Genomic DNA, 23461 nt, shown 5'->3' on the forward strand with positions numbered 1-23461 from the left:
CTTCTCAACTCATCCTCCGCTTTCCACCATAAAAAAATAGGCTTTCTTGTGTAGAATACATTCACTTCTGTTTGTGTGAATCAGCAAAAAATGTCACCAGCGCTTTTAACTGTGCCGTCATGTTGCCTGGATACAGGCTCTGTTTACAGCATTGCTTGACCCACATGGAAACGTGGCAATGTTACTGAGCGACTTCCTTTAAAGCAAGCTGAGCTGAGGATTAAAAAAGAGGAGTTTATGTGGAGCGGAGTCTGGATTAGGCAGATCAGTACTGAATGTGTAGTGTTCTGGGATGGCAGCACCGTCAGCAAACAACAGGAGGGGTGGATTGTTGTACTTCCACACATTGTCCCGTACTGTTCTGCCACTTTTAGCCCAATGATGAGGCTGGGCCCTTTGGTTACGGGTGTCACACTTACTTACATGCTTTGGTGTTATTGTTGGATTTGTTAATGGACAAAAAAAAAAATCTGCGTCCTGTGTAGATTTCTGGTGCTTTTCAATACAGCCTGAATGTTGGCCAAATAATCTGTAGTGAGCTGAGTGTCCTACAGTGTGTGTAATCTGTGTTTCAGCTCTCATCCACTCTCACAATTAATTATCTACACTCCATTGTTCACAGGTGGAAAAGGCTCACTGTGGTATCTCATCATTGTGAATCTGGTCAGACCAGTTCTCAGAGTCACATGGACAGGTCATTTGCATCCCCCAGCATCCACCCCCACACCCCACTAGATGAGAGGATACACTATTCACAGGTTGTTGCGCAGCCCAAAATATAAAGTTGCTCAGGCCTGCAGATCACTTTCCCCAGCTGGCAGGCGTTCAGACGGGGACTCCTGCGAGTATCCACACACACCATCAGTCATCTTGTCTTTGTATTGTAAATCTCATGTCTGATACTTGTTTCCGTCGGGACAACTGTAAGTAGTTTTCTGTGTATTGAAATGTACAAATCTGCACACTTGAAGGGAATTTTCCACTTTCCACTGCTTTTAATGGGGATGTCAGCGCCAGTAAAACTGTTTGTTTCCTGTTTTTATGTGTTTTTGTGTGTTGACTTGGTTTTCCTCGTATATGGCTCAACTGTGAATGGGCAACATGCTCCCGTGGGCACAGTTTATGATAGTCCACACCTCACTGTCAAGCTAAAGTTTATGCTTGTCAGTGTCAGGGTGGCAGTGTGTGCTCCTTTCTTCACAGGGGTTTGTATAATGGCGATAATGTGTCCAAGAACAGATATGATTTTAAACACTAAATGGCGACATTTATATAGAGATGCACCAGTTGCAATTTTCTGGGCCAATTCCACTTTTTTAAGGGTCTGACCTGCTGATTCCAGTTTTCAGTCTTTCTAAGAACTAGAATTGACAGAATACACGAACCTCTTTGTCTCTGTGCTCTTTGTCTGTGTCACTGCATGCATGATGTGACAATTGTGCGGCACATGTGCGCGACTATGACTGGTACAGAGTGATGCTGACTGTCACAGTGGTTCCAGTCTCTGGCCAGTCAATCGCTGCATTGTTACATTTTTCAAGTTTCACACATTCACAGCACTAAGTTACAACACAGGGCTCTGGCCTGACCATCGGGAGCAACCTGTTTGAATCATGCCACAAATCACACATATGATGTTTGTCGATTAAAAATAATTTTTCAAATCAAGACAGTCAAATTTTGTCATAAAACTGTTGAAGTATCAGACTGTGAAGATACTTAATTAGAAAGACTACACACCCAAAAGTCATGTAAGTGACATCATGGCTAACATTAGCCACTAAAGCCATGATGCTTATATGTTTTTGTACCAGGATGTAGTCACACAACAATGGGTCTTACAGGTTCAGCTAAGATAAGATTACAAGGAGCAAGTTTGGTGTTGTATATTGTGGGTCACTGAGCAGTTTCACTCAAAAATACACTACGACAAACCTACAACAACATATGTGTAATTTGTGACACAGCTCAATTGGAATCAACAAATAATTTGTCTCTTACTAGAGACTACACTAATATTTTTTCTGAATGAAGGTCCCATGGGGCTCACCAGCAGGGGAGTGACTTAGGCACTCTATTAGGATGGAAATATAACTATGTGGTCAATAAAAAAGCCTTAACTCCACCTGAATCTCCTTGAGCAGCAGAATTTATCCTCCATAAACTCAGTGCATCCAAAGCAGATGTATAATGAAGTGAAATATTACTGAACAAAGCACAGTACAAACTCTTCCCCTGTTCCTTGAGTTAACATGACTCACTGCACACAAGTAACCAATGACCATCAAACTATCACAGTTCCTCCCAGCGAGGCGTCCTGAGCACTCTGCAGCACTATGGGAAGATCACACAAAGCAAAAGCTTTTATGAGGTTTCACTGTGACCAATAAAGCTGGTTTCCTCCACTAGAATAAAGAATCCCACATCTTGGTTGGCTTTTCACTTCTTCTCACAGTGCTGCACCCTGATGACAGAGTCTGATTGGATTTACAGGTTTCCTTTTTCAAACTGACTGCTGACAGTGCATAGCAGTGGGATTTTATGTTAAATACACAATCCTCAACAAAAAAGACCCAACATTAGATATTACACAAAAGCAGGATTGCTCTGCATAGACACCTGCTGTTACAGATCCAGTCGTTCACTGGTACTGGACTGCTGTTTATTGGCTGATTGTTTGACACCCACATATGTTTGGAATTAGTCACCCTCCTACATTCCTTCAGAGGACTAACTTTATCTGCCCTGGTGCCATGGGGGATTACAAGACACAACACCCAAACACATTTGCACACAAAGACTACACACACAGTGATACAGTAATATCCCCATTATCATGAGCTGAAAGGGAGACTTCAAATGATCTGATGCAGAGTTGTATGAGGTATACAAGTAAAAAGTTTTTATGCACTCTTAATCATAAAAGTGGTGTTTATTTGTTAAAACTGAGCCAGGGCAAAGGCTAACTGATCTCCTGTCCTGTGCAGTCATTATTAATGCCCGTTACTGATTTGTGATATACTAAACAGAAGCACCAATCCAAATCTTATTTCTGTGTTGATTTTCCTCCTAACACTAATACAACCCCATCTTTGTTTTGCACTGACATGGTTTTCCAAACCATGCACACATCTCTCTAAATCTACAAACTTTTTCTCATAGTAAACATGCAAATATCTGATAGTGGCTGATGTGTAATCCAGTATGTTTACAGGGCTGTTGAGTTTAAGGTTGTAATGGATGAAATGTGTTGTGCGAGCCACAAGCAGGATGTGTTTTGAGAATTCTGCTTGCAGAACAATGTGTGTTAGCAATGGAAAGAATTCATACACATGTAGGAAAGGACTGTTCTACAGTCCTGATTGTTGAATGACACACACAGATCTAACGTCACTGCAGTGTTGTATTAATTTCACACTGTAACCAATTAAAGGACCATACTGATGTTTTTGCATCAGAATTTCAGCATCAGAATGTCACACCATTTACACTAAACATTTTTGCTGACAGTTTTCATATTCATGTTGTTTATTTTAATTTTAATACATATTTGTATGGATTTTTGTGAATATTATATTATTGTTGCATGGTCATGGATTGATTTGAGATGTGCACTGAATCACCTCAAAGAAATAACAGATTTTTCGCAGATTTATTCAGTAATTATTAAATCCACGGGCTAGAACCAATAGATACAAACCCTCCGTCACAAACTCTGCCATCTCCTTCCTAAACCCCAGCAGTTTTACTGTGTATCTATGTTTTCATGGCCCTACTGTTGTATTTATGTGCCTTGTGTTTTATGTATGCAAAATGTGTGTATCCCACACACACAACCAACTGTCTCACTGAAGACAAATATAAAGTTATGGATTGATTAAATTATTATTATAAAATAGTAGAAAACACCTTAAGCAATAAGCGTTATAATGCATGGTGATGAATGCAGACACATGCCTGCAACAATGAAGGAAAAATACTTCAATTCGTCTAAAATGCAGCAACATTGTTTAGAGACTCATTGGAGTTAAAGGGCTAAAACTTGCAGAAACCTCTGGAATGGTGCTTAATAATAAAATACTCTATTACTGTATGTCAAACTCCTTTATTTTCATGTATTTACTTTTAAGACTATTTAAACCACATTCTGGTGATAAATGAGTATTAGCACAAGACAAAATGCTATAGACAGTATCCATCTGGTCCTATAGTCCAGCGTCAGGACACCTGTATCACTGAAACCAGAGCTGTGTGTCCACATCAATGGGATGCCTGTCTGTGTCTCCTCCCTCTCTCCTCTTATAGACAGTGTGCGTGTTGGATTGAAAAGCTGATGGCACAGGTCACACAGCTGGCACAACTGATTCTCCTCTCAGACTCTAAAAACTCTCTTCAGCCGTCCCACAGCATCAGATACCTGTGCTGTAAATCGCATCCTGTTGTAGTTGACTACAGCTGATCCACTAGCTGCCCCACATGGTGCAGTAGAGAGGAACGGCTGCTCTCCTGTCCACAGTCCACATGCATACTACAAAGTACCTACAGCACATACAACCAGCTTCCTCAGTGGGGCCTTTCTAGACTCAAATAAAAAAAGAGCATTACATTTCTGACAATATTCAGAACTAAAGGTTCACTTACTACCTTTTAGAAGAATTGAAATAAATCATGTCCTACCAAAAATGACTCTGCTATGACTATGCTAAATAGAAGATGAAGAAATGTAGCATTTTAGAATATCTAAGCAGAGGAAACAGGAAAGGAGAAAGTTGAGTGAGGTTTCACTGGGTACCAAACCTGCTCAACTGTTTTTGGAGCACAGAGCAAAAAGGGGCGGGACTTAAGAAAGAGTCAATCACCTGGGTAACATACATAACAGAAGACGGAATGAGAAAATCTACCAACACAAGGAACAACTGCAGAAACCTCCTGCAGGACTGTCATCCTGTAGATGGATTTTGTGTCAAAATGTATTTTGTTCTTTTTCACATTTATAGTTCAAGTTATGTCCAAACAATTATGAAAAAATGACGAAAAGACAGACGACATTCACCTAAGAACTCAATGCAAAATTATGCTTTTAGAATTTCTATGAATTAATTTTGTTAAAGGAGCAATATGTAGCCATTGTGTGTGCAAAGTGAGTACAACAGTCCAAATAATGATTTGGAGCCATAGACTGTAAGTCCTGCACTGTAAGTTGATCAGCTGTTTATAACTGTCAAGTTTCTGTCAATGTAAAGTTCAGTCTGTTATCCTGAAAACAAAAACCCACTGCTCTGAAATAACACACTCTGGACTTGATGAGTTCAGTGACTGTCTGTCTCACTGCCTGATAAACTCCATTAACATTTTGCTCAGTTTAACCGTTATAAACATCTACTCCTTCTGCAAGATTATTAATGATTTCTAACAGCTCGTAAACAAACACTTACTCATTTGGCAAAAAGTCTGCATTAATTTGAACTCTGATTAATGTGAAACATGCACAAATAGTTATTCTAGTCCAGAAAGCAAATTTTACAGGAAGACTGGCTGTGAGGGAGTATTTCAACTTAACAAGTTTCCTGGATCTCTGATTACACATCGTGGTCATTTCATGATTTATTACAGTGAATATATTAGAGATTTGTCCTTTAAATCCTTTTTAATAGTCTTTATTTTAATGGACTGTGAACTTCTGAAGAATAACTTCACACATAACAGATGGAGGGAAGTTTTTATTAGAATAACTACACTTGGCAATAAGCTGACTGAAGCAAACAATAAAACATTTCTTTCTCTAGTAGCAGGACAGCAGGTTAATGCTGGCTTACTGTCAGAGACATGTCTGTCTGTGTCCTTCATCACTGTGCAGTTTCCACATTCCTCCAGCACACAGTAAAGCAGTGGCTCATTTGCTTTAAGAGGACACCTGTGGGCTGCTGTAGGCACATACCAGCTCTCACGCATGGCTTAGCAGCGAGGGGTCTGAGAGCCTGCATGAGAAGCAGAGGATGTTCACTCAGAGCCCTTTGAAGGCTGTGTGGGACATGTGTTTTTCCTGCTGTACAGCCATGGGAGGGCTGTGTGAGGGGATAAAGCAGTTCTGTGACAGCTGCAGGGCGGGACATGACCAAGCACGGAGACGTGGACGGTGATGAACACGAGACTCGGTTAAAAAGGCTGGCTGGGGTTTAAGTGGCTGGCTGGTGTTCAGTTGTGTTTTTGTTTCTGGGATGAGATGGAGGTGAAAAACAGATCAGGGACTGAACCGGTGCTTCTCACACTTTTCCTATTAGGCAGCCATCTGAGCAGAAGAGTTTTCTGAGCGATCGGCAACAGCGAGGAAAGCAGAAACTAAAGAAAACAAATCAAAACTCATTATCGAACAGTCGGGTAGGTCACAGGAGATTTTGTTTGGGTCCCCAAATAAATAAAAGACTGTGGAAGAAATTCTGCAAATTGAAGATTTATATCTGCATTACAGTTTTTTATAAAGTATTAAAAAGTGTGTATTGTTTTACTGATGAAAGGAAAGAACAATCAATTCCACCTTATATTGTCTCGTTTAGGCTAAAATGTCCTGCATCATTTTCCTAATAAGAGAAAGAATGAGAAGGTCTGTTAACTCAGCCTAAATGAATTTATTTCTCATTTATAAAGTTTTAACGTTTATTTTCAATATTCAATTTAAAAAAATCAACCATAAAGAAAATATAGGAAACACCAGTAAAAAATGGACAGTTCATTTATGCACTGAACATGAACAATGAACTCTTCCTGGAATTTACTGATGAGGATTATAACAGGCCCTGAATGGTTCATTGCAAAGATTAATTATATATTAATTTATTAATCCATGATTAAATTAATTGCCAAGTACTTTGATAATTGATTAATCGGTTTGAGTAATTTTTTATGAGAAAAAGCAAAACTCCCCGATTCTAGCTTTTCAAATGTGAACATTTTTTTGTCTGTTTGTTTGGTTTTTTTTTTACTCCTCTATGACAGTAAATATCTTTGGCTTGTGGACAAAATTAGACATTTGAGGATGTCATCTTGAGCTTTGGAAAAAAATGACATTTTTCACAATTTTCTGAAATGTTTTAGACCAAACAAATCAATAATCAAGAAAATAACTGACAGACTAATTGACTATGGAAATAATCTTTAATTGCAGTCATACTTTTCAAGCATGTCTCTAATGAGCTATGCATATACAAAAAAATCAAATCACCTCTAATCAATAGTTTCAGCGTGTATTAACATGGATCAGATGACTCAGTGACTGATGAACCAGTAAAAATTATCAGCTCATTAAATTCATAAAGAGTTTCAGTTCATTGTTCAGCTGTTCTGCTGAACCGTACTGTTCTGGTTCACTCTCATAGTTCTGCTTTAAGAGAAGAAGCTCTACAAACTCTCCATACTCTACCTGCTCAGCAGCACAACACACAGCTGGTGAACACACTGGAGCATTTAGCAGCTAAAGAGCCAGATGCTTGGGACACACTGCCTACCTGAACAGCATGTGCACGTCACACAATGTCTTGCTTTTCATTTCAATGCCCATGTCGACAGGTTAGAAACACACCGCCCGTGTGTGATGTTGTCTTCACAATCAGCTGTGTCTACCAGCACTGGGAAAACACATAAGCAGTCAATATTTAACAATCGCAGTTCTTGTGGTTCTCAACAGCTGCTGAAGACCCAGATCTGCCTGCTGAAGAAGCTGAGTAGTGAACCTTGACATTAGAATTTTTATCACAGTCATGCGACACTGACTGTCACATGACTGCCTCTCATATCAGTCAGACCGTTCTGCTTTAGACTGACGACTTTGTGTTATGGACATTTCTTAATGTGAGGAATGTCTCAACCACAGACACGTGTTTCCACATGTGATAAAGCATCTTTACAAAATATATTTGTGAAGTAGAGCTTGGGATCTGTGACCAAACCCGACGGGATCAGGCTGTATTTAACACGTTTCACAGGCTCACGTCGAGTACTTACGTATGCATTACACCTTGTAATCTACTTAGTTACTTTTAAAATTAGAATTGTGTACTGAGTACAATTTGACTCAATATCCAAACATTTCATCTGCATTTTTATGGCCGGTAAGGTCATCTGATCACAAACAGGCCAAAGAAAACAAACAAAGATATAGGTTTGGAGTAATGATGTTAATGATCAATCATTCATTGATTAATCACCATCGAGAATTCAAGAATTTCACAAATTAAAAAGCTAGGGTTATTTAATCAATAGTCTGTAAATGTCAGTAGCTGCACTTCATTTGACATTATTTTGTCTGGTGGAGCTGGTTGGTAAATAAAGAAACTTAAACTTGAAATGAGAAAAAATGACAAAACAAAACAGAACCTGTTTTGTATCTTACAAATTATTTATGATTAATCGATAATTAGTTTTCTTGTATTTAGAGTACAGATTTCCAGTACTCTTTCCACCACTGTTTGATAGTGCAGTGTCACAATTTCAGAACTACCAGCAGCAGCAGTATTTTTCTGTAGGATAATTTGAATCTGTGATCCGATTCAAATTTTAGATTCATCTAGAATTACTCAGAGTGAGAAAGTCAAAATGACCACCTTCACTGTTCTAGTGTTAAACAAAGATATCTGTTAAAAACTTCAGATCTGAAGCTTTTCTCCAGTTAACCCCTGCAACCCGTCACCTCCTGCAGACAGACAAACACCTTTGCTGGCAGCTGTAAATCTTAACCTCCAGAACTCACTCCCCCTCCAAAGATCAAAGCTGTGGGTCCACTTTCTTCCAGCAAACCAAGTCCAACATAAAACAGGTACAATTAGACACGCTGCATAAAGCTTAAAGCCTTTGACCTGCACAATCCCTCCTGAGCATGGAACCTGATTAATTCACATTCAGGAAATAAAGACTGCAGCCTTCAGCTGAAATCAAACCTGAAAACAAGAATGAATTATGACATTCATTCTTGTTAAATGTTGGCGTGTCAGAAAGACACAACTGCATTATTACTGCAGGAAGAAGTCACACTGAAGGAAAAAGAGATGATTCCTAATATTTTTACCGCCATTCACAAATAAATCTGAATGTTGTTTCAGTGCTCCACTATGACTACTACTACTATGACTAAAACATGAATTATTCATGTTGTAAAGTGCTGAACTTCAAAGAAGATCATCAAAGCAGAGCTCTCCAGAGATTTGTAGAGAAATCGGCCTCGCTGCCTTCTGACAGTCAGAGTCGTGCAGCCTGAAGACCTCCGCTGAATGCTAACACACAAGAGGTTGCTAGAATACTGTAAAACAGCGTGAGGATACGTGCAGATATGCAGATCTTGCACAAAGATGAATTCACCAAAGCTTGTGCAAATAAATGCAAAAAGCTTATGCTGCTACTTCTTGTCATCATTTAAAGAAAAGAATGAATTAATGGATGAATTACAGATGTGTAGATGTAGATGTAGATGTAGATATAATGTACTATCACTGGGATTCACAAATTAGATACATTACAGAATGGATCAAAAATAACACTAACTCTTCACTCCTTGGTTGGGAGACTATGATGTGAGTTAGTTCTTTCAGACATGCCAGTCATTAATAATGCATGTCACTACAGGGGGTGAAAAATCTTATGTGTTAGAAATACCTGGAACCACGTACACAGGCTTTCTGGGATAATGAGTCAGTCTTCTGTTTTGGCACCAACTGCATGTAATCCTGATTTTGTACACTCTTGTTCAGATGTGGGTTTAAAAACACAGAAGAATTTTGCTGCTATTCACAATTGACAAGTTACAACCGATCCATACCAATGTTGACCAGACAACATCATGTGGCATTCTTATGCCTTTGTTTTTATTTATTCTTATTGACATGTTTTCATTTCTATTCATTCTTATCCCATGTTTACTTGTTGTCTTCTTTTTACTATGTTTTAGTGTCTATGTCAACTTCAGATTCTGTCTCATTTCAGTTTGACTTGTTTTGGTTTTGGTTGTGATGTCACAGTGCCTCCTGGGTCTCCTGCTCTTTTGCTTTGTGTGTCAAAGCACTTTTCAAAAGGTGCTATATAAGTACAGTTATTATTATTATCATTATTATTAACAAAATAAGTATGTACACTACATGTTGTAAAGTTACCTGGTTGTATTGCTTACTTTTCTTACTTTTTTGTTTGTTTTTGTGATTGTTTGGTGCTTTTCTTTGTATGAACTGTTGGTCAGCATTGAAAAATGAAAATATTGAAACTGATCAATAGTTGAACTCCTTCAGGAAAAATATGAATTTTAATTCTGTGTCTGTAGGTCAACTAAATCTCCTTTGCACAATGAGCAGAATTCAACCTCAACTCCACAGTAAGAAAATGTGATTTTCTGGATGCATCAGGAGTGTAAATGAAGCGTTTAATCCTGACATGCAATGACAGAAGGCTGACCACAGGATCCACACTGTATGACATGGAGGAACATATGTCCTGCAGTGTGGACACCTCACATACATCTACTCATACAGAGTTAACACTGAATAATCTGTCCTTCTCTTATATGTTACATGCACACAGTAGCAGCTGCTGCTGTCCATCATCATCAATGTCAGAGATTCTTATATAATTTATTATGTACAGTATACACGTTTATATCAATTTCCATTGATCTAATAGTTTGAAATGCTACGTACACCTGCATATCTGTATTATTGATGGACTAAGCTTAATTAAGCCTTAGTAGAATCACATTAGATTCCTTGATGCGCCTGGTCAAAGCATAATTCTCCTAAAGAACGAGCTGCTGCTAAAAGAAGTTGACCAGGATCATCTAAAGTGAGGGACTATTTTAGTCAAAGGCACAACAGTGTGGTTCTCCATGATCTCTGCAAATTGGAAATGGATTATGACAGCAGTACAACTACCCTGTACCAACATATGACAACACACACAAGTGAAAGCACCGGAGAGCTCTGTCAAGACGGTAGCAGCAGCAAGTAGGGCTGTTATGATTACTGGATTACCGTGGTCACATTATCCGTCCGGTCATCACTACAAATTTTATTTTGAAGGGTCAATCTCATGTTGAGATCGATCTATTAACTGAACATTGATGGATCAGTGCTGTCACACACAAGTCAGGAACACAACCTCTGACTGGTTCACAACCTCTGGAACACAGCCTTTGATTGGTCAACAGACTCAACCCAGGGCATCTTGGGATTGCCAGTGGGCCTCTAACAACATGCTAACAATAACAACTGTTTTCAACGTGGGAAAATAGATGAGTAAATAAATAAGGTGTTGGATTTATCACAGATTTATTTTACCACGTCTCCAAGAAGACACACCACTTCAAGGCTGATTACAAAGAGAGATGATTACACAAGAGCCTAAGATGCTTTAGCATTAGTCCTTCCAGCACAGCTTACTTCAGGGCTAACCGGCAGTTGGGAAACAACAGACGAGACTTTTCTTGGTCTTGAGAAGCTGCAGTGTGAAGTTTACGTTTCTGCTCTGCTGTGAGCAACATGGTCACTCGCCCGCTGCTTACTCTCCCTCACTTGTACATTCCTTAATGTAGCTTTGCTACGCTAATGACAGTATGCTTCAATAAAGTCCAATAAAACATCATTATAATTATTAAGGCAGCTGTGGTAAACCACCATCCTGCTGTAATGTATGTTACATGTTGCTTAGTGACGGCAGTGAGAAAAAAAAATGTACGTTATTGTTTTCTCCTGACACAAGTATAATATTAAGTATGATATGTTAAGTTTATCAGCAATTTTTGATTTGACAGCCTGGTTGAGAACATGTCATTTTGTCCGTTGTCTGCTCGTGTTACTTGCTGTACTGGATTTCGTTATAATGTCACTTGATGAGTATAATGTTTACTGATAAAAGTTATGGACAAAAGTGAAAAGATCACAGTATGAACAAAGTAATAATAAACTGGAATGATCCTTTTAAGCAGGCATTATTCAATAAAAGACTATGACATGACCTATGCAGCTAAAAGCGAACATGAATGTAAAATACAGGTGAAATACCTGAAGGAAGCTGAACACAAAGTCACAGTCACAAGACTTTCAGAATATCCTTTCTCTCTGCTCTCCTGCAGACACATGAGGTGAGTGTTACAACACTTGCTTGTTCAAAGAGGAGAAAGCAGGGACATCATGGGTTGGACACAGATGGTGAGATGTCACCACTGCCCAAAATAGTGCTTAGTTTGAAAATAACATTTCAAAATAAAAGTCTCAGAGCAAAGAACGTCTGAACAAGAGGAATTCACAATATGAAATACAATATTTTGTGTCTTTCAAGGGGGCGGGGGTCTCAGAGGGGAAGTGAGTCGACTCCCTAAAAGAATGGTAGGGGAAACACTGTGCTTTTTATACAAACTTAGTACTTCCTCCACGTCTACCTGTTGACAGTCAGTACAGAAACACTCACCACTCTCTTTAGTAAAAGTCTTTAGTAAAAGTCAATGAACTACTGAATAAAAACAGTAATGTGTGTGTGTGTGTGTGTGTGTGTGTGTGTACAGTTATATACATCCTGTATATATGTAGTTTCTCGGTGTCCATTATGTATTCAGCTTGCAGACTGATTGCAAACACCTTGCCTCATCCTCCTCTTCCAAGTGTGTTGGAGAACTTAATAAAACACAAAAGACCATATTTAGAGCCGGTGTTTGGTTTGTTTGCTCTGGGCCCCTGTAGAATCATGGTGGCCCCTGTAGAATCATGGTGGCCTCTCTGTAGATATAAAGGACTCATTCTAAGTGACTCTTATTTTCAGGTGATGCACTAATGAAAATATACTTAGGAATATTATTTATTTATTTCTGCCATATCCTGCCAATAAATCCCCATAAATGTACATAATCTACATGTGGACTGTTTTTGCACTGCTTATTATATGTGTGCACTGTTTTTGCACATTTTTTGTTGATGCATACTGTCTACTGCACCGTCTGCAGTGTTCTACACTTTTACTGCTTACACTTATAATAGTTTACTGTATATTTTACTATGCTTATTGGTGTACCTTGTTCTCACGCTAGTACAAATATTGTTATTATCATTGACACATTATTATTATTATCATTATTATTATTATTATTATTATTATTATTATTATTATTATTATTATTATTATTATTATATTCATTTGCTTATTTATTTTTATTGTATTATATAATTAACAAATTATAAAATATAATTTACTATCCTTTCTTTTCTATCCCCTCATATCTCTGCTGCTGTGAGACTGAAATTTCCCCACAGCGATAAATAAAGAACTACATTCCTTCCTACCGAAATCTGGCACACTGTCCCTTTAAATCAAGCTAACTGTACTCAAACACAGATACATGCACCGTCACACTGGTCACTACAGAGACTGTTCAGAGCAGACCTGGTCTAAATTCGGCCCAGGGACCAGATCCTGACCAGTGAAAGGTTCTGTGTGGACCACAAGGCCATCAAGAGCTCTTGGAAATATTCTAATTAAAATCTAACAAAGACACTCAATTGTCATTTTTCTTACCAATAAACTGTTAATGGACCTGAAAGGGTCAGTGCTGTGTTCACTGGTAATGATAATCAACTGTATCTTTTGTATTAAACTGTAACTTTATTCACTCAATGCCATACATCCATGTTGTTTACATGCATTGTACACTGTCAAACTTGAAATTTGACCATGCCAACATGGATAATTATAGTTAATCTACAATTTATCATAAGGCAACACAGAAAAGATTAAAAAAAAAAAAAAGTGAAAAAAGACACACCCCTGAGTCCAGTGTGTTGGGTGCTGGATCTTAAAAATACCTGAACAGAGAGGGAACAAATCTGCACACCAAAAAAGCTCCTGTTCAAGATATTTATTATCGTGACATTTTGGTGTGCAGATTTTTTTCCCTTCTCTGTTCAGTACAGAAAAGGTGACCAAAAATAGAAACGCATGACTGTGTTAGTTAGCTGTTAGCTCACAGACATCAACATGCTGGTGTGTGCTGTTTAGAACATGTCTGACCATTCCATTATTAGAGATTTGGCCATTATTAGAACCTTATATCATGTATTTGTGTCTGGCCCACTGCAGCCTGATCAGTTTCTCATGTGGACCCCCATGAAAAATAATCGTCCACTGCTGGTTCAGAGGAAAATCAATCCTTCCCCCAACACTGATGCTCAGAGCAGCTAATGAGGACCGACGATGATGAAACAAGCATTCTGGGAGAATATCACACCAGCATCCTGTCAGTGTCCATTCCTCTGTGTTATCCTGAGAAGACTGGCCTGTACATCACATTTTTTTCTTCATCATTTCATCACACACCTGGGTGCCCTCCGTCCCACAGCCCGCAGTGCCCCCACCCCCCCATTCATAATGGAAAGTGTCTAATGAGGGTGAATAGAGTTTCCTTCACAGGCCACGGTCCATTTCTCAGTCCTGTCACTGTCACAGCTCCAGACATCATCCATCACACAGCAGGGCCACCGGCTCTATCCATCAATGCTACAACGCTAACACAATCTACACAGACACACAATCCAGAGTGGACTGGATGTGGTGAGCTGGTGAAATAAACATTCAGCTGGGAAATAAAAACAGCATTTTGGTTTCTGCCTCCACAATACAATGGAGGTGAATGGAACTTAGTTTGTGATGCTTGCAGCAATAAAAATGTACATTTCTGTTTTTTTTTACAGCAACAATCACTTTGACATGAAGAGGCTGACTTGTTAATGACAAACTATAATCAGATCAAGAGCAGAGTGTTCAATAAGACAGAAGCAGTCATTCTAAATACTCAAATTACTGTAATTAAGTTTTTTTTATGAGTAAATTTTCAAGTCTGTACTTTTAAGATGTCAGAAGATATAACAAAGATCTCTGTGGAGAAATAGGGAGGCAGCAGAGAGTGAAAAATAAAATAAAACAAATAAATAATAAGAATGTATCTAAACTCTAAAATAAGTCTGACAGTATTAGAATGAGAATTATCATACAGGCTTTAATGGTCAGTATTTAACACAGCATACTGTACCTGCACAGATACACATCTCCCATATTGTTCCTGTTCATATACTTTTTATTTATTTATACCTTTGTCACATTATGGGAAACAATGAGTTTCTGTTGCTTTATGTTACATATCACTTTATTGTAAGCTCTATACATTACAGGTATATTATACGCTTGTCAAAAGTATCAATTCTTTTTAAATACCACAAGTTAAAAACAATTCAATATATGTGAACTATAGTACTGACAGTACTGGTTCTGTAGTTATAGAAAACCAGATGCAAAACCAGACAGTATTCAGTGACATTTCTGCAACAGCACTGTGTGCATGTGGCTAAAAATGAAAATAATAAAAAGAATTATCCTAATTTGTGCGAGGTATTACGTACAGCCTGACTGATATATCACTTGACCAATATTATCAGGCTGATATTGTCCTATCACAGCATTATCAGTCAGAATATATGTTGTCCAATATGCACCTATATTGAAACTTTTTTGTAACAAAACATGATGCAGATTGTTGGATCTCTTACCTCTATAGGCAGCATTTTGTGTATAATATAAATGTTTTGCTATTTGTGTTTTATTTATAGTCATTTATCATTATTAAAAATACCAGTCTAAGTTTACTGTTTCATTTATTCACTGATATCATTTTGAATAATAATGTTTATTGTAAATTGTAAATTGATTAGTTGTTTGGTCCAGAAAATGTCAGAAAATGTTGATCAGTGTTTCCCAAAGTCCAAGATGACGTCATAACTCAAAGATATTCAGTTTACTGTCAGAGAGGAGTAAAGAAACCAGAAAATATTCACAGTTAAGAAGCTGGAATCAGAATTTGGATGTTTTTGTCTTACGGAAATGACTCAGAAAGATGATTATCAAAATAGCTTGCAGTTCATTTAATAGTTGACAACAAATCAACTGATCGACTAATCAGTGCAGCTCTATCCTGTATATCACATACTGTTTAAAGAATATCAGTCAGTATCTCAATATCTGAACTTTTTGCACCACAATAAATCCAGTTCTATTGAGTAGCATTAGATGTACATCTATAGTATTGTATCAAAGTTTGTAAATAAGAACTTGTTCAAGAACTGCAAAGATTAATCAGTTTTTTCAATTATTAATTTCTCATTAAATTAATTGCCAACTATTTTGCTAATTGATTAATCATTTTCATTTTTTTTGTATTAAATAATGGACATAAGAAGACATTTGAGGACATCAGCTTGGGCTTTTGAAAACTTGATCAACATTTTTCACCATTTCCTGACATTTTATAGACTACACCAATCAATTAATAATCAATTAATGGAGAAAATTACCAACCAGCAATGAGAATAATCGTTAGTTGAACCCCTAATTTTCAGTATGCAGCCCGGTGTTGTCAACACACAGTAAACCCTACAGACTAGGCCACAGTGTCCTGCGGTCTCACTGGACGGACAGTTTCCTGATCCTCCACTCAGGTTCATCTGAACTAATCCTTCAAGTTAGCCTGTCAGCTCTCCACAGCTGCAGCTGGATGAGGCCACTGCACACGGGCCTGCAGCTCACATCAGAGCTGCCCACAGAACCTGCAGACTCTTCTTTCTTCATAGCACATTAAATCACTTCCAGCAGCAGCCATTGTCACACCGACTGAGCAGAAACACAAAGGCCGACACATCATGTGACGATGAGCAGCAGCCAGACTACACACAGATTTCACAGCAACTTAAAGCCTCTGTGATTCTCCTGGAAACATCAGCCAGCAGGTTCAGAAGTGAGGTCTCTCTCTCTCTCTCTCTCCCTCTCTCTCTCTCTCTCTCTCTCTCTCTCTCTCTCTCTCTCTCTCTCACACACAGACACACACACACACACACACACACACTGTACAATGCTTCAAAGGCTCAGTCATCTATTGTTACAGTAAATGTTTCTCGAGGGGTGAATTTCATGCAAAATGAGAAAAATAAAACGTATGAAAACAGTTAGTTCAACTTATTAGTTGATAAGAATTTGATCGATCAAGTAAACTTTAATTGATTTACTATCAAATGAAGATCTATAATGTAACAGATTATTGTCACGATCATGTGGAAATAAAGCTTTGATTGAGGGGAAAAATGCATTTCTTATTGTCTGGTGTAAGAAAATATTTGTTTTGTTTTTTTAATAACAATTAACAGATTAATCACTTGTTTGATCATTAATGTTAACAATGACTGATTAAGGAAAGTGTTTACTATTTGCACTCTGATGAAAACTGTTAATTCAAACAAACTGTTCAAACTCACTTTAAAAATCATCATTCCTGATGAGAAAAACTGTCATTTGTTAGTTTTTACCACTCAGTCGGAGCCTCATTTGATGCCTGAAAATAACAAACCATAACTGATGTTTAACTAATGAAAGAAAATATTCATTATAAATTAACAGGCTGACCAAATTGCATGTGGAAATAAAATATAATTAACTACATTTCAAAATGATTTGTAATATTTTGATACTTCTGTCTGGATTTTTTTGTAAGTAACAAGGCAAAAATCTGGCGATACAATACGTATCGTGATACAGACATGACAATTCAATGTACTGCGATGACTTTTTTAAAAATTTGATTTTAGGAAATAATATATATATATATATATGTTTGTATGTATGTATGTATGTATATATATATATATATATATATATATATATATATATATATATATATATATATATATATATATATATATATATAAATTATAAAGAACACAACCATATGTATAAAATGTGAGTTAGAAAAGTTTACTTTTTAAGCATTTGTTGAATAAGGAAACTAAAACTTAAATGAAAAAAAAAGAAAAATTGAAAAAAAAAGTGTTTTCTTATTATTAACAATTAATCAATTGTTAGCATTTTCAACTAAGTGTTAATATTTCTGTGAAAGTACCGACAGTTATACCTGTAATATTCTTGTAATATCGATATTGAGGTATTTGGTCAAAAATACTGTGATATTTGATTTTGTCTCTATCACCCAGTGATAATACAACAAACTTATTTTAAGACTTTGGCCACTTTCACACTAAACTACATGTCACCAGTCATGACCTACATGATCTATAATTATCAATAACAGCCAGGGTGGGAAATTCACTTTTTCAAATGTGAACATCTATCAGATACTGGCAGATAAACATTCAAGTTCACCAGCTACTCATTATTTTGAATATTATAATATAATAACATTCATATTTTACCAGCATTTGTCTGGTGGCTGGTGATAATTCCCAACCTCGATATCGACTGATGTGAAACTTTATCAGCCCGGCTGAGGATTTTAGATGGGAAAGGAATTTTTTTTTATTTCATTTTTAGAACCTGATCTGTTGGCGTCTCTGTAGCACCACAATGCTTCACTTCCAGTGGTTTGTTGTGACACATTTTACCTTCATCAAAGAACTGCAGCTCCTGTCATAATAAGACCGGGCCATATTGTGATTTCCATGATATATAGATTCAGTTGTTCAGTTCTGTGGTCTGTGTCATCACACTGCACAACACATGTACTATTATCATCTCAACCAGTTGTTTTAATTAGCTGGATATTCAGTTACAAATTACCAAAAACACACAACTACAACTAAAAACGATCTTAATTTGTGGATTTATCTGTTGATGGTGTGATTATAGTTTGGATTACATTTATTCTGTTACATGTTTAAAAAAAGAAGCATAAAAAAAAGTCCTTGACCATTTCCCAGTCCAGAGAGATGTCTTCAGATGTCTTGTTTTGTCTGATCAACCGTCCAAAACCCAAAGACATTCAGTTTACTGTGATCTAAAGTGAAGTAAAGAAGCCAGTCCTAAAACTGGAGAAGCTGCAGCCAGAAGGACCAGTTTAGAATTTTTATTTTTGATAAATATCAGAATTCCAATTTTCATTTTTACTGAAAAAAAAAGTTGGGCTCTGTGCCAAACTAATATGTTTTCTTCCATCTGGAGAACAGTATTTTTGGGCCAGCTCATCTCTGCAGCACTGCAGTACCTCATTATAATGATGTTTTCTCAAATATTTTTCTGATTTGAAAAAATTGCCATTTGAATATTGCAGATTGCCATTTTGATAACATTGTGATTAACTGTGAAGCTCTTCTTGAGATTTTTTTTCTACAAAACTCATTGAATTTAAAAGGCCAAAGTTGCTCTGAAAGTTGACTTGAGCTGCAATGATAAATCGATTATCAATCATTTATCAAATTAATCACAAACTATTTTAATAATTGATTGATTGATTGATTTGAGACATTTTCTAGAAAAAAAAATCTCTGAAATCAGCTCCTTAAATGTGAATATTTTCTGGTTTCTTTCCTCCTCTCTGACAATAAAATGAATATCTTTGAGTTGTGGACAAAGCAAGAGGACGTCATCTTGGACTTTGGGAAACACCGATTGACATTTTCACCATCGTCTGACCTTGTCTGGACCAAACAACTAGTCAATTAATCAAGAAACTAACAACAAATTTGTGGATTATTAAAATAATAATAGCTGCAGCCCTGACCTTTACCAGACATAAGCAGCTCTTCGAGGAAATGTGATTAAAACTGACTCCATTTCTGATCAAAGAATGAGATTAACAATGTGAGCAGACACGTGAATCCACAAGGCAGTTGTGAGCAGGTGTTAATTCTCTGAACTACAGACACGTGTTGGTCAGTAGTACTGAGGCTGGACCCCCAACTTTAATCCTGTGACATACAGACTCCTGAAGGGAGCTGCAAGGACAGAGGCCGGGCACACAGACAGGAGCTCAATGTAAAACAGCAGGACACAAGTGTCTGTCCGCATGCAACAACCTCTGGCAGAGACACACAGACGCACACCAGTGTAACACACCAGTCTAACATATACACACACAACCCCCTGGTAGCAGCACTGAGTCTGTAGAACAAAGCCTTCATGATGTGGGGGTGTTGCCCCTGTTTTTCTCCCTGGCTGCACCCATCCCCAAAACCATCGTGTGTGGATTCATGACATGTCGTGCCGGGTGAGGCCATGATCCATCTGCCACACACTCACTCACACACACACACACACACACACACAAACACACACACACAAACACACACACACACACACACTGTGGGGATCAGGGCTGTAACCCTGTCCAGACGTGTGGAACTGAAGCTGCGTGCGTGTTGAGAGACGCACTGAAACATGAAGTTCAGAGCTAACAGGACCAGCTGATCCCCCTTAGATTACAAATAATTAAGCAGAAATAAATGAAATGCCAAATGTGATAAAGTGAGTGAGATATTCATGAATAATATTTATTACAGCAGAAGCCATCTTTGTCTAGGATCGATGCATGATATGGATTTCTTTGAGTTGGTACTAGGGCCGCAACTAATGTTTTTTTTTCAGTATTGATTAATCTGCAGATTATTTTATAGATTAATCAGTTAGTTGGTCGGGCCATAAAATGTCAAAAAAATTGTGAAATATCTATTTATCAGTGTTTCCAAAGCCCAAGATGACGTCTTCAAATGTCTTGTTTTGTCCACAAGCCAGAGATATTCAGTTTATTGTCACACCGGACCAAAGAAACCAGATAACATTTGTATTTGAGAAGCTAAAAACAGAGAATTTGGACTTTTTTTTTTTTAACATCTTAGGGCTATCAATTGATCACCAAAGTAGTTGGTGATTCATTTATTCTGGATGAACAATCAGTTAACCGATTAGTTGTTGCTGCTCCAGACAAACAGTCCCTGCGTCTCTTATTGGCCAATAACAATAAGATAACCAATTATTTCACATTTTTATATTTTAAAAAGAAGTTCATACAACCTGTAGTTTATGTACAGCCGACATAAGAAAGGCTTAAATATGGTGAGCAAAGATGGATGATTTAATACAACAAAACTCTGACTAAACCAAATATAACTGACAAAAATATACATTTTATTATTTTATAAAGCATTTGCCAAATAACTCACATGAAATGCTTTGATATAATCTGTCAAATCAAATATTATTATTTGTCACTAACATATGGCAAAATCCATATAACTGGATGATCCAATAATGGCTGGTAATTTATCAGCCAGATATCATACATCCCTACAAAATAAATATCTTATTATCTTATTTTGGAACTGGAAAACAGCCTTTAAATTCTTTGCTTTTCTGAAAAACAAAAAGAAAGAAAGAAAGAAAGAAAGAAAGAAAGAAAGAAAGAAAGAAAATGAAGTGAGGCTGAATGTTAAATGATTTCTTCTTTGTTGGGAGCTGCTCTCATGTGATGTGATGGAGCTGATGGAGGTCAAAGTGGGTCATGTAATTTCGAGGTTTGTCAGGAAACAGACGCAGCTGAGGACGAGCTCGCTGCTGCGTGGACAGACCTGACGCAGGCTGTCAGTGTTTCTGTGTGGACAGTCCTCACAGGGACTCCTGTGAGTCCTGCTGTCTCCGGCCGCGTACTGCGGCTGCAGCTCAAATCAAAGAACTTACTTGAAGAGCGCAGAGAGGTTCCAGGTGTCAGAGCGGCTGAGGATCCCGAGGAGCTGAAGAATGGTGTCCACCAGCGTGGGGACACTCGTCCACTCCTCCTGCGTGTTGTCCCTCAGGATTATTGTCCAGCTGACGGATCGGCTCGGTCACGCTCCCGCGGAGCAGCCGCTGTTAGACTGGGGAAAAGCTGCTTCCATTGACGGCAGGAGAGGAGGCGGCGGCTCTATCAGAGGGGCCGCACGGGAGGCTTCTGATTGGCCGGGACGGGCAGAGGGGGCGGGGCTACAGGGGCCGCACCTCCCGGTCTGATGAAGGAGCTGCTGAAAACAAGCAGGAGGCAAACAGCACGAGAGAGAGGAATACTCATCATGTTAACTTACTGTAGGCTGTAGCACACTTATAATATTTAATATAATACATTTTATATTAAAAAAAAATATTTATTATCCTGTATTAAAAATACTTTTTTGTGATGTCTAAATGCACTTGCAACCCATTTAATTAACATTAATATAAATAAATAAATAAATAAATAAATAGGTAAATAATTAAAAAGATAAATGGATAAACAAATAAATAAATGGAAATATAAACAGATAAATAGACAAATAACTAAATCAAAAGATATAAATAAAGAACACAACAACACAGCAGCATGAGAAAACAGTGAGAGAGGCGAGCAGAGTACATGGCAGTATGACTATGTTGTAAGTGAGACACGCAGGGTGACCAGTTCCTGACAAACCAAACATGGGACAGAGAGCATGTCTGCTTGGGACAATGTGGGACCAATGCTGTGAGGTAGTATATAATTTTGATATTAAAAAAAATAAACATTTCTATTCTGTCCCTTTGCTCGTAACATTTCTGCTTTGCCCTCTTGTAATAGAAGTAGTAGTAGTAATTTCCAAGTCTTTGTTGTGGCTACATTTCCTTTTCTTTGTGGTAGTTTCCATCATGTTCTGCTTAAGTCTGCAGAACTTGTGTCTTTGTGGTGTCATGCAGTTTTCTGTGTTGGGTAGCAATGATGCTGACAGGTTAACTTTGACATCAACCTTCACATCCACTGCATATGAGCCAGATTTTTAGAAAAGCATCTGTCCTGCACTGGTTTGACCTTTCAAAAGTAGAACCAATCAAAATGTGGGACATGGGACGAGGGCTAAACATGCTGTGCAGTCCACAGGTGGGACACCTGGTCCCCTTACCCATGTGTATCTAAACTCACTTAGGGATGTCATTATTTGTATCTGTATCTGTTCAGCCAACAATATTATCTGTCTCAGTATGTGTATTTTGATAGAGGCTCAGAAGAGGGTGTGGTTTATACAGGAAGTCATGTAAAATGGGGCAAATGTTGCATTTTCTAGCCTGAATAATTATTGGCAATGGAGTTGTTTCCTCAAAGGATCAAGCTGATTTAATATTTGCATATGATTAATAATTAAGATTTGTTTCCACACCCTCATGCTGTAATTTCACCTTTCTCTTTTTATTTTCATTTGAATCTAAATTAAGTTTTATGAGCAATCAGAAACCGAGAAAAATATTTTATAAATCAAAATAATCTGTTTTACATTGAAAAAATATATTCTTCAGTTGAAGAGAATCATCATGAATTGCAATAATGCTGCATTCATGCTTTTAATGTGTTAATTTTACTGCAGTTCAAAGTACTAGAATATTACACACATGTATTAATATTATAATATAGACTATTATAATGGTAGATCTTAATATTCAAATGTATTACTTTTGTAAAACTTAAATAGACATAAAAGCAGTACTCTTACTCTAACTGCATTAAATTGTGGAAATAATTTTTCCCAAAATAATAGCAAGCATATTTGGATATTAGAAACATCTGTTTTGTCATATAACATATGTTATGTGTAAATGTATAATTTTTCCTCATTGTTTTTGAAGAATCTGTGTTTTT

At 37.5% G+C, this 23461-nt stretch overlaps 1 protein-coding gene across 1 annotated transcript in view; it reads right to left on the bottom strand.

Annotated features, from left to right (window-relative positions):
* Nucleotides 1-21709, bottom strand: part of lypd6 (LY6/PLAUR domain containing 6) — a 34832-nt gene extending 13123 nt beyond the window's left edge. The window contains exon 1 of the mRNA XM_084724417.1: nt 21523-21709. The gene's annotated coding sequence lies outside the window, so the exon portion shown is untranslated. The remainder of the gene's footprint in view (nt 1-21522) is intronic.
* Between the last annotated feature and the right edge of the window lie 1752 nt (nt 21710-23461).

Source organism: Lutjanus erythropterus, chromosome 8 (genome assembly GCF_056507025.1).
Source record: "Lutjanus erythropterus isolate fLutEry1 chromosome 8, fLutEry1.hap2, whole genome shotgun sequence".
NCBI classification, from domain to species: Eukaryota; Metazoa; Chordata; class Actinopteri; order Lutjaniformes; family Lutjanidae; genus Lutjanus; species Lutjanus erythropterus.